Raw genomic sequence first — 12,866 nt, 5'->3', positions numbered from 1 at the left:
TAAATCTGTGATTCTGCTTACGTCCGTCCACACGCAATCATTTTATGGAGGTTTATGTGTATGTGTGATTGTTTGCGTGCAGTGGATGCAACCCAGGGATAAAGCCGAGAGCTCTTATTGTCTATATATTGTGGTGTGACTCAGAGAAAACATTCAGGTTATTTATGGCGGAGGAGATGATGTTGTCTAGAATCAACATGGCCAAATCCTCCTATCAACTCCATAATGGACAAGCTACCTGGCTTAGGTCAGAACAACACCACCTGCAACGGAAAGATGTGTGTATGTGCATATACAGTAGGTGTGTGTGTGTGTGTGTGTTCTCCCAGCTGCAATTTATTTAGAATCCGAGCGGGTGTACACTCCTGTGTGTGTTATTGGAATTGTGAGTATGTGTGCGTACCTGGGGAGCTTTAATCAAAGGCCTATAGTGAGGAGATATGGGGGCCCTGTCTCTCTCTCTTTTTGCTCAGATAAAACTGCGTGTTAGCATGCCAGTCACATATCTCATCTGAGACGCACTGCTCTCCTCCCCACACCTCACCTCACAGCGGCCCACACTGACAGCACGCTATTACAAACCAGTATGATACTCACTCCACCTGAGGAAGGTGAAACAAAGGGATGAGGAGACAGACAGAAGGAGGAACAAAAGAAGGATGCAACTGTGAAATGTTTTGGTCTTCCTTAGCTGGATCTTAGGTTTGCATGTTTTAATTTTACACTTAAGATTGAGAAGTTCTAAAGTGGCCATTGCTTCTAGAGTGGCTAAGCTGATAGGGCATCGATTAACTTGCTTTGGAGAAAAACTGATTTCAAACTGCAATATTATTATTTGTTGTATAAGTGCTGAGAGCTGGGCTGCAAAAAGTTAATCCCCCTTTTCTGATCTGTTCATCAAATAACAATCCACACTGCCTTTTTCTGTCATGACCACTAGATGGCTGTACAGTACTGTTGTTTCCACAGGGACGTGTTGCATTTTATTGGTTGCGTGTATATATATTTCCTTCTTCTTCTGCCATCCTAAGCCAAATAAAAGATTAAAATAATCACAATTTCAATAATAAAAGAATCAAAAAATCTGAACCAGATTAACAAATGCAACAAGCCACCTTCATTTAGCTGCAACATTTAAGATGTCACAGTGCCTATATCAGTCATTTTATTTAACGTGTTTAAAGCGTGAAACACACTGACATGTTTCTTTTTACCATTTATTCTTCATCTGTGGTTTTCCCAAACTAATTAAAGATCAAAGCTTAAGGATTAGTTAAGCAATAAAGATTTTTAAAGAGAGGGGTTTTCAGCGTTTCTTTCTTTCTTTTTTTAAATGTAACTTTGCATTTGTGATTTAAAACTGTGATTTATTTTTTTTATGGAAAATGGCTAAAAAAAATTGCAAAGTCACACACTTTGGCTCCAGACCACGCAGGAGAATATTGGTACAGTCTGAAATGAATGGCATGTGTCAGCGATCCGAGATTACAGCCGGAGATTGCAGACTATCATTCCTCACCAGTGCATTTACCCATAATTCCCCTCTGTCTCTAACATATCCGATGATTTCTCCTCTAGGAGACAAGGTGAGGCGGTATGAATCTCTGCCTCTAACTCTGGAATGAATTTAAAACCTCTCCTGAGTGATTTTCTGTGTCTCTGTCCTGCAACTGTGTATATGTGTGTGTGTGTGTGTGTGTGTGTGTGTGTGTGTGTGTGTGTGTGTGTGTGTGTGTGTGTGTGTGTGTGTGTGTGTGTGTGTGTTGAATGCATGTGTGGTTTCTGATTATACCACAGGATGGGTGAAGGGAAGAAAAATACAGAGACAGCTTCATTTCCAAAGCTGAGTTCACATAAATGAGGGATTAAAGCAAGCATGAGGGTGAGGGTTCACCTCGGCCTTCGGTGACAGCTTTCCCTCCTTGAAATCACTCTTTTCCTCTTTGTCTGTCCCTCCCAGTCTCACCCTCCTTTCGTCACCTTCATATTTATTTTTGTCTCACAATTTTTTCACCCCTTTACATCTTCTTCCTTCTTTAAGTTATCTGCTTTGTCTTGTTGCTGTTCATTTTGACCTGCAGAGATAATCCACACGCAGATTTAAAATAGTGCACTGCTGGCTACACACACACACACACACACACACACACACACACACACACACACACACACACACACACACACACACACACACAGTCAATTACATAGTTATAGGGAGCGGGGTCCACCACATTGCAATGATGGGGGAACAGGTTACGGTGATGAAATTAAGGGTTAGGGCCACACAGTGCTGTGTGTATGTGTGTGCAAGTGTGGGGTTACATTAGGGAAATGAAAAGGGGTGGACTATTGATGGGTTCTCAGATGCAGACTTGTTAGAATAAAGGAATATAAAAAAGGACAGCAGACAGAGGAGGTGACAGGGTGGATGATAAGATGAGTAGAGCAGGAATGAAAATGGTCCTCTGTAGCCTGAGATTACATAGGAAATGAGATTGGAGAGAGAGAGAGAATGAGAGTGCAGGGGGTGTACTGTAGAGGGAGAAAAAAAGGCAGCAGGGATTATGAAGAGAATGAAAGAATAGAGAAATATGGAGACTTGTTTATGATGAACCATGGTAAATGTCAAATGGGACAGACATGGCAAAGAGAAGAAGAGAAGAGAAGAGAAGAGAAGAGAAGAGAAGAGAAGAGAAGAGAAGAGAAGAGAAGAGAAGAGAAGAGAAGAGAAGAGAAGAGAAGAGAAGAGAAGAGAAGAGAAGAGGTATTACAACTCGGGACGAAGCAGCCCCACTCTGAATGATAAGTGTCTCACACACTGCGGGTTATGGGAAGTTCACACAAACAAATGACTCCCATTTGCCAGAGGCGAGGGACACAATTGAGAAAGAAGGGGCGAGAGAGAAAAAGGAGGAGAAAAGGGAGGAGGAGGGGAGAGGACTGAATACTAGAGCCATGATTTCAGATAACTCCATATGCATTTAGGAAATTCTTACCTTTTTACCCATCTAATGTTGTCCCGGGCTTGGAGCGGAAACTAAAGCGCCTTCAATCCAAAGGATATTAGGGACCCTGTAGTGAAGCGCAGCAGAAGTCTGCGCTTGGTATCTTAAATTATAGGGGCCTATGGACCTTGGTCAATAATACTAAATGTACTGCAAATTGTAGCATGTAGGTGGGCTATGTTTTGCACAATAAGAGGTAATATGAAACAGTAATAAAGGTGCAGGAATACTGTCCTTATTTATACACAATGTGGCATGGAACCAAAGCCAAGTATGGCTCTCTTTGATGTCATCACTGAAATATGTTTTAACCTTGCAGGCCAACGAATCTGCACATTTTCATTCTGACCAAACAAGCAGATGATTTTGCTTTCCACTTTTTCATTAGGTGCTTTCAGTTAAATGAGATGATTTTGGGACCAATAGAAGCCCTTCTAAGAACACTGCCTTGCAGAACCAACGGTTTTAATGTGGCAGGCCTGAATATTAAGAGACCATGTTTCTCACATATTAGCTTAGAGAAATCATTCTCCTCACACACAAGGTCTTGAATAATCAGGCCCCATCTTATCTAGTACTATATCACCTCAGTAGAGCACTTTGCTCTCAGACTGCTGGTTTACTTGTGGTTTGTAGGACATTTAAAAGTAGAATGTGAGGCAGAGCCTTCAGCTTTCCCTCTTCTATGAAATCAGTTCTTAGTTTGGATTCAGGAGATAGATACCATCTTTACCTTTAAGATTACGCTTAAAACTTTCCTTTTTGATGAAGCATATAGTTAGTGCTACATCAGACCCTGAACCCTCCTTTAGTTACCCTGCAACAGGCCTAGGCGGATGGGTGTTTCTTCTTCAGTCACCTTTTTCACCCACTATGTGTTTGTACACCACTCTGAATTTAATTGTTAGTTATTTTTAATCTCCCCCTCTCTTCCACAGGCTCTTTTGCCATGTCTTCCTCCCCTCACCCCAACCTGATGCAGGAGATGGCTGCCTGAGCCTGGTTTTCCCACAAGTTTCTTCCTGTTAAAAGGGAGTTTTTCCTTCCTATTGTTACCAAATGCTTGCTTATATGGAGTCTTATGATTTTTGGAGATTTCCCCTAGATTATTATAGCATCTTTCTAATATAAAGCTGAATTAAAACTGAATTAAACTGAATTAATTTGAATTTAATATAACACAGAGTGTTGGCATTAGCAGTTGTAGTAATTAACAAGTTTTTAACATGTTTATTTCTAATTATGTTAGAGCTTCAGCACAAAGTTTCCTCCCAGCAATCCAGTGTTGGATACATGCTATAAATGCAAACCTTTAAAATAAATAAGTAAGTAAATAAGTGAGAAAGAAAGAAAGAAAGAAAGAAAGAAAGAAAGAAAGAAAGAAAGAAAGAAAGAAAGAAAGAAAGAAAGAAAGAAAGAAAGAAAAAAGAAATGTCAGGTAACTTCATCTATACTGCATCTATATCTAAAATATCTGCGGCTCTTAGATGGTTGTTTCCGCCTCTGAGAACCAAGCAGCATAGGATTTTAACCAATTTTATGTTCGGCAGTATGGGAAAATTCCATTCCAAGAGATGGCAATTTCTCCTGTGACGCTTGCATCAATAGTCCATAATGTGATATTGCTGTCATAAGACAAGTTGTGTCTTGATTAATTGTGACCCTCGCTTTCTCTCTCCTGGGAAAGCTTACTCACTTGGTTGGCATTTTCACTGCTCCCTACTCCCAAAACAGCTGACAAGTTTAAGTACGTTTTCTGGATGTTTTCAGGAGGGATTCTGGGAAATGTAGTAGGTTTCCAACAGAATTAAACATAGATGAGACAATTTTAACAGTACGCAAACCAAAAAAGAAGAAAAAAACATCAGTTTTTACAAATTAGTGTTTAAAATGCATGAATAGATTTTTTTTTAAATGCACGAATGCTTCAACAGAGGTAAACTCTGGTCAACCCATGCATATTGAGGGGATTTTGTGCAGCTGTCAGTATAAATTACAGTATTTTCACAGTAAATGGAGTTTAATCAAAAGAGACAGAGAGAGAAAAAAATTAAACACACCTGAGAAAGATCAGTGGAATTAGACAATAGTCACTTTATCGGCAGTTCACAAGACTGTTGAGTCTTCATTTCGAATTTTTATCATCAGAAACAAACCAAGTGTAAATAATTTGTATTTCATAGAGGAGGCAAGGCGTCTCATTTCCCAAACAGCTCTGGATCTAATTATTTTACCTCGAAATTAGAACTGAGCTCGCTTTAAAAGGTACAAAGGAAGCCACTGTAAGCGTGTAATTAATTTTATATTACTATTTACTTTTACGTCAGTTAATTATGGCTTCTATAGATGTGCGCTCCACACGCGGACACACACAGCCTCGCATTACACGTTACATTCACCGTGTATAGAAAGATGGCGGTGGTAAAGAAGTGTAAATTTTACACACATGACTTCCTGTCCTAATCAAGAGCTTTCTCAGCTCCTATCTGAAAGACACACATGACTGACTCCTTCAGTGGGATACCCGCACGCCGTGGAAGTGTGTGATGAGACAGCGAGTGCATGTGTGTATGCAGCCTTGCAGAAGCTCACCAACCCAGCAGTGGAGTGGTAAAGGATATTAGACCGCAATTGCAAAAAGATTGCAAAAAGTGACAGCCTTAATAGAGAAAGATTACTGTGCGCAACATCACTTTGATTTGAGCTGCATACATTTTCCTCACACAGACAGGCTTCTGGACACCTCTGAGCTCTGCAGAATGGATGCATTGTGTGTACAAATGCAAGTATATGTTAGAATGAATGTATGTATATGTGTGTGTGTGTGTGTGTGTGTGTGTGTGTGTGTGTGTGTGTGTGTGTGTGTGTGTGTGTGTGTGTGTGTACACACAGGTGTACTGTGAGTGGTCAGATCAATTTTTTTTAGAAAGATGCAATTCTGTTTATCTATTTGGTTGTAAAATTCTTTTGGAGAAATACACATTAATGCACAGAACTTGAAAAATAATTAATGTTCATTTGCTGGTCAAACTGCATGCACAATAGAGGAAACATTAATGAGGTTGTCTCTCCTGCCCAGCAGTGAATTACAGTATGTCAGCTTTAAGTTATTCACTTCAATCTGCATGTCATAACATGACCTTTCTAAAAGTTGAAAAGAGCTTTTCTGTGAAAATGTCAGTGTTTTTCATTATTTACAGTTAATTACTTCATAAATGTTTCTCTGTTACTCTTCATCAAATCAAGCCACAAAATTACATTATAGCAAGAATCAGTCAGAAGTTGTGGCAAAAAGTAAAGCACTTCTTGAATCTTTGGCTCTTTGAAGCCTTAAAATAAATCCTGTTATCAGCCTCGTGTGGTACACAATGCATGATTTGTCAGTAGCCAACCCCATAGGCCAAATCATTTGGTTAATTAGAAAACACTTCCTAGAAGGTTTACATCTCATTTCCACCTCATTAAAATAACAATCTCCATCACAACAGCCTTCAATACAGCTGGTGTCAAGTACGGTATCAAATCTGGGATGGTGCCAGGGGAAAAGATGTCAAAATAAAAGTCCCCCGCCTCAGGTCAAAATATTCTCAAATCCCTGCGGTGGACGATCAGTATCAATCAGAAATAAAGTTTGTTAGCGCAGTGCCTGGAATGTGAGCAGGACAAAAACACCAGGGAGGTCCTTTATTTAGCTAATTCTCCTCTATTTGAGATGTACATATTTCTACAGTGCTTTGATAAGGCCTTGGGGACATGCATGTTTTAATTAGACCTGAGCAGCCTGGTTGAGCAGTTCATAGAGAACTTTGAACATTTTTGCTGAAAGCCTCTCTCTCTTTGTGACAGGCAATGTGTAATTAGTGGCATATGTGCATTTGCATATATGCACCCTGTGACATGTTGCATCTTATTTGAATAAGTAGACATGTCTCGATGTGATATCCCTGAAGTGAATACATGAATATGAGCTGCTAATTATACCAATCTTGCAAATGATCTATTTAAATATTAATATGCTTCCACTTTGCATTGTTTGCTAGTCACTTTTTTAGTCAGTGAGCTGTGTGCGTTTGTTTGTGTCACTTCCACCTAGGCTGCAGTGGGTATTGTCCTCTTTGCCTAAAGAGCGTACGTGTATCTCAGCATGTTGTTTCATGTGTGGAAGCATGTGCTGTCTGGATGCGTATATATGGTCTCCAGTGGAGACAGGCAATGTGCTATTCTCACTCAACAAAGACAATAAAAGCCAATCAGTGAGGTGACTGTGTATGACAAGCTGCGGAAAGGGAAAAGTCAGTCAGAGTGTGCAGCTTTCCATTTGTCAAAGAAACTGTATCTAGACCACTGTTTGACAGGCTGTTTTATTGTTATTTTATATACATTATTCCATTTATAGTATGTGTCTTATATACATATTTGCCAAACTTTAATAATAAGTTAACAACTTCTCTTAAAAATGTTGAAAACATCTAAAATGAACAGACATGACCTCTGTATCTGTCTGACAATAAAAGTCTCACTTGGCTACATCAGTAAATGATATGCTCTCGGTTACATTGCATTATCACAAGGCTAACAATGGTTATCACTCAGTGCAATAAGGGTAAACAAAGAGTGACCCAGACTAGGGAAAACATGTGACGAACAGCATGTAAAATCTCCAGCGTAAATTCATGTGTCATGGTTACATGTCACAAAGTGGGCTCAGAAAATGTGAAACAAGTGAAATTGGATGGTGTAACTGTAACAAACCAAAAACTGAACAACTTCCCAAACAGAAGACTAAATCGCATTTACTGCAGACGAAGATGCAAAAAAAGCTGTAACTTAAATGTTTTAAGCTCCTACATTTCTTCTGCTTATCCAATTCAGGGCCCATCCATGAAACCCATTGCAGCCAATTTAGAACCTAACAAGCATCCCTTTGAACTATGAGAATAAGCCAGAGGACCCACACAGGCAAAGACAGAACATGCAAACCCCACACAGACAGGCTCCAGCCAAACCCTGCACCTTCTTGCTGTTATGCAACAGTGCTAATCTCAGCACCACTGTGTTGCCACTGCATTTTTAAGCCTCACGACATGATCAGATGAAGAGCTTTTTTTCTGTTGCTATAATGGTTCGCTTCCCTACAACACACTGACATGTCTTTAGCGATTTTTTTTATCGGTTTTTTAAACTTAAATGTCCAAAAAGATCATGTGTATTTTTATATCATTGAAATAAGCAGCACTGCAAGAGAAGGCATTATCAAAAATTCAGTGTCTAGGTAATCCATACCTTCTAGTAGTGGCAATACTTCAGAGATATACTTGATTATTGTATGTAACGGTTGCATTATAGGCATTTAATAAAAAGATACAAATATTTAAGTTATTTAGTATGCTTACCTATAGACCTATATCTTTGATCTTATCTTGTTAGGATGTTTCAAATCTGTGTAGTGCAAATTTAAATTTTGTAAGCCTGTGAACGTGTCAAGAATGTACGCTGAAATCCTAAAATTATTTTTATTCAGATGTTAAAGGTCAATATATTATTTTTTTACACACACTGGTAAAATGTAATTGCACTCATCTTTTGATTCCCCACGCTGATGTTTGCTGCTGAGTGTGCTGGACAATGAAAAGCCTCTGGACAAAGCGAGGCCAGGCTGATGAACACTACTCAGCCTTAATTGCATGCAGTTTTGATGTAAGGCAATCGCGAGGTCATCTGTTTGAAGTGGGTAGGTTTGTTTGATCCATCTTTGTGTTGAGTCTGTGCATGTGGGTGTTTGAGTGTCGTATCACCAGCTACCTAGTGCGATTAAGAAACCAGGTAGAGCACAATATGTTTTTGTATGTGTGCTGTGCAAACAGGCCTGAGTGTGCACATCTGCATAAACATGCTGAAGTTTAATGGAGGTCTGTCTGAGACTTCACTGTATGTCTGCAACAGTAAATTAATCAGCAGCACGAACTACAAGACACTCCTGCCTTCAAACTCATTAAAATGAGCAAGGCGTAACTGGGAAATATACTCTTTGCAAATTAAGTTGTGTGTCCTAATTGTTTTCGTGTTTGTGGGTCTTTCGACAACTTCAGAAGGCATTTGTTGTTGCTTGATGTATGCTTGCTGCGCCCGAGGCAGTGTTTTTTATGACCATTATTATTCAAATGAGCTAGAAATGTGTTTTGAAAGTCCTAAATCATTGAGCATGAATGGCTACCCTTGGCGTTTATAAATGACTTTCCACACAAGCAAACCTCCGCCTGCATGGCTTACTCGACTGCTCATTTGGGTATTTGAGGTCTGTCAACAGAATTTGTGTCAGTCGTCCACTGGCATGACAAGTTGCATTAAAAAGTTTGACAAGATTTTTCACTACTGTTTTTGACTTTTTGAGTGATAAATAGCACTGCGTGGGTAAACAGAAATGTGCATAAAAAAAAAAACGATCTCCAGTCGATGATCAGCAGGTGAGAAACTAAAAAGAGTCTTAGGTCTTGCATGAAATGTTAATGGTTTTGTTGTTATGCACTGTTTGGTAGCTTATACAGAAATACACTAATGAATGTAGTATCACTGCATAGTCATCCAGAAAAATGAATATGATTATAAAAACATCTAAAGTTTACCGTATTTTTATAGATTCAGTGTCATAAATGTGGTCACAGATGGTACAGACTGGAAAAGAAAACGGCCATCAAAGTTTACATGTTCAGACTGCTGGTTTAGTTTGACAGTCAAAAACAATGACCGTGGAAAACAGTCATTGGTCAAAATAATCACAAAATAGTTAGTTGATTAAGTTTTCTATTGTTGAAGAATAAATAACAATAATAATAGTAAACATTCATATTTAATAAGCTAGCTTTGGATATTTTTGCTTAAAAAATTGTTTTGTAATGATAGATTTTCTGCTTATCAATTAATCTAAATTAAATAATTTGTAAGTAAAAATAATAATAAGTAAAATACCACAAAGAGTAAAAACTATATTTCAGTTTTTACTTTCACAATAGAAAAAGGGACTTGACAGGTAGGTTGTCCCGACTGTTAGAAATCTGGTACCATAATGGTTTATACCAATGGTTCTGGTTCGCAAACTGTGGTACGCGTACCACTCGTGGTACTTGGGCTCCATCTAGTGGTATGCGGGAAGTCTCCAGATTAAATAATATACCATGTTAAGGCTGAGGGATTTCTGAAAAATTAAAACGTACAGCTCTGCTATCACTTCTTGAGTTCTGTAAGACAGGGAACTAAACAGCAGTGATGTTCGTAGGGTTACTGAAGTTTGGCTAGCCGGTATATAATGATGTGCTACATGGTGGCTAGTGTTGAATTCTCCCAATTCTTTGAATCTTTGGGCTGAAGGAGGGACAATACTCGGTGTATAAATGCTCAATCAACAATCATTTATTTCCATACAATTCAACAGTCAGAGCATTACAACGTCCGGACGGGAGAGATGCTACCAGAGGGTCAGGCACATGTCTCAAAATGGTGACGGGTTGCTCAGCTTTTTATAGTCTCTAGTGGCCCCCAGCTAGTCGTAAAAGCCAAAACATCACATTTTTTCTCTGTTACAGCGCCTAAGTTATGACCTCGGCAGTTGTTTCTCTGCTTTCTGTAAGGTGGGGGTGTGGAATGTGGTCTATCTATCTCCCCTGTCTTTAGACACAGAGTCTCCTGCTTACAACCTTCTCTTCATGATTCAACAATTAAGCATGTCAAGAAAACAGTGTAACACATTCCCAGCAGATCAAGGATACAGAGTGATGCACATTTATCTAATGAACTAATATGTGAATATGTTCTGTTAACTCAAAAGTATAATGAGAACTAAACTATGTTAGCATAATATAAACACAGTGAAGCTGGAGGATGAACGCTAACTTTTTCCACTCGTTAAAAGTTACCGTGAGGGTTCCCGATGTTTTGGGACAAATGCAATCACATGGCAGGATGCTGTAAACGGACCAAATTTCAGTCAAGAGAACAACTGAGATAATCCACATTACGAGGTTAGTCATTAATATACTGCTGCATGGGCTGAGCTGTAGTTACATTGTAAGGTTTTAAAAACAGAACTTTAAAATGAAGAGTGGTAAAAAAAAAAAAACGAGAGAGGCCGACAGTGATCAAAGCCTTTTTTAGGTGCTTGTTCAGATTAAATAGAACGAGATACAAAGCACTAAAACATGTTAAAAACACACATTACAGGCCTGATAAACACAGAGTAGTTTTTGTCACTTGTCATATCCTGTTTATGACAAAATAAATAACATTAATATAAGAAATACAATCATCTCGAGATTGTGGCTATAAAAGTTTAGGGCAGTTTATGACTCTTGCTGTATGTTTTAGGTCTTACTGCCAAAATGAATTTAGATGGATCAGGTTTCAAAAGTCTTTCAATTGTCTTGGTTTTCTTGATAAGAAAGCAGTGGAAATGCAATTTTTTTTCTCATTTGCAATTTAAAGAATGGTGATAAGCTTCCCCCAAACATCCTCCATGTCATTCTGAATCTTCCTATAATTTTTTTGTCTTCCCTTTGCTAAAACACCATGCAACACCATTTAGCTCTGTTTTTTTTTTTAATGATAGCTAAAGTTATGTTAGCATTTGCACACACTTCGGCACATTTAAGAAACTGCTCAACTGTCTGCAATTTGAGCAATACTGTGGTTTTATATGTGTTTGTGATCAAAACAGATAGTCTCGTCTCAGTTGAATAGTTTTATCCTCCAACGTGTGTTAGAATCGTTTCATTGTGTAAGTCGCTGCATGAAAAATAGTCAATTTAAATGTCAAAATCTGCCAAGACCACCAGAGTTACAACAGTTTGGAAACACTGCAGGAGCCTGTTCAGAGCCAGAAGAGGAAGAAGACTACAGATATATCACTTTGTAGTCAAGAACAGACAAAAAGAATATATGAAAATGCCGAAAAGTTGAGAGGATAACTCGGGCAGTTTTCCCCCCATACATTGCAAGGGAGAGCATTAGATGTCAGGCTGATGAGAATCTGTGGCCAAGGACTGCAGCAAAAGCATTCACAACATATTTTCTCGTCCTTTTCACTGTGGTATAATATTGCACATTGCAGGCCTGCTTTATTTCTAAATGACATGTTCTTCTTTAAATTGATGGTCAACATGCTTTTGTTCTGTTTCGTTCTATTTACATTACTTTTCTTTCTCTGTTTATTGTACTTTAGATATAGAGATAGGGGAAAAAATCAGATTAAATGTAAATACAAGTGTGCTTTTGCTTCACAAAGTGGAATGGAAAAACCTCGCGTTCTTAAAATGTGAGGAATTTTCACTTTTCATACATAATAGCTGTTACTTATCCTCAGAAAGATAATAGTCTGGTACAGCAGACATTCACTGCTGCTTAAAAAAAAAGTAGGGCAAGACTGGAAATTAGAAGATGAGGATCAAAAACTTTAAAGCCCCATGCACATCAACCATAGTGTTTTGCTGAATGTAAGAGCTGTTTTGACGACTGCACCTTCAGCGCTAAGAACTCTGAAGACATATTGGAAAAATGAGCCAAAGCAATTGAAATAATCTGTAAAATAACAATAATAATAATAATGAAGACTATATTCCACTTTTGATACAGTAGCTAACACAGAACTTTTTCCTCTGTTGATAAGATTCGAGTTGTAGATGCTGTATTTCCCAGAATAAGGCTTTCTGCTTACACTCACATGTACACACATACAAACGCACGTGCAGTCTCGCGCTCCATGTCTCATATTGTGTCCAGACATGCTAATATGCACACAAGCACACATGCACACACACAGACCACATCTTGATTAGGTTTTCATAAAGTCTGGGACTATGCTGAGTCTGTAAT

Source organism: Rhamphochromis longiceps, linkage group LG9, assembly GCF_057381845.1.
Source record: "Rhamphochromis longiceps isolate RC_006_pf linkage group LG9, R_longiceps_female_GT1.1, whole genome shotgun sequence".
In the NCBI taxonomy this organism is placed as follows: Eukaryota; Metazoa; Chordata; class Actinopteri; order Cichliformes; family Cichlidae; genus Rhamphochromis; species Rhamphochromis longiceps.
Note: the sequence above shows the minus strand (reverse complement) of the source record.